Here is an 807-nt window from a genome sequence, read left to right as displayed (position 1 = left end):
GTTCCATTTCTGGGCTTTGAGCTTCACGCATGCGCATGAGCTTCAAAACGTTAAAACCCAAATATTAAAATGTCATAATTACACTTACACAAAACAGGATGAATTTACCCTTGTTACTTCCTGAAGAAGTTTTTGACTATTTTGTGAAGTATTTTTTGTAAAGAAAAATGCAGCGACAAAGGTTCGTGGTCCCAGCATGAAGTTTAATTCTTCTGAAATTGTTCACGTTGTATAATGAAAAATGCCAGTTTAAGGGGTATTGCCTAATTTCATCGTCTTATATCTAAAATTGAACAAGGAAATCGAGAGCCGGAAACAGAGACAGCTTCTCTTCAAAGTAAAGATTTGAACAACTCTGCCGGCTGCAGATGTCAATTAAAGGAGAGCTAAGCTAAATAAATAAATAAACTGTCTAAATAATTAACATAATTCATAAATGTATGTAGACTCTTTGACACATTAGTGAGATAATATCCATATTTCCCCATATAAGATGCTGTAGAAACATTATTTAGGTTCTCTCAAATTAATCAAGTAAAGACAGACAATTCAAGACACATGAAGCAATAGCACATCATTCATATTAGTTTATATGTTATGTTTGATTTATTTTTGTTTTTTCTGCAGGGACATTGCATGTATTTCACCACAGGGAGGTACTATTCACTACTCTATCAAAATATCACTACAGAACTGATACAGAGGATGTGTTAGTGGATCTGTGCCGACAACATGTGCAGGTCAATCTGTTCCTCTCCAATCCTACACATGGCATCAATTATCATATCAGGCAGTAACAAAAGGTTT

The sequence above is a fragment of the Seriola aureovittata genome, chromosome 5 (genome assembly GCF_021018895.1).
Source record: "Seriola aureovittata isolate HTS-2021-v1 ecotype China chromosome 5, ASM2101889v1, whole genome shotgun sequence".
NCBI classification, from domain to species: Eukaryota; Metazoa; Chordata; class Actinopteri; order Carangiformes; family Carangidae; genus Seriola; species Seriola aureovittata.
The sequence above is the reverse complement of the archived record's forward strand: the minus strand, read 5'-3'. Positions refer to the sequence as shown.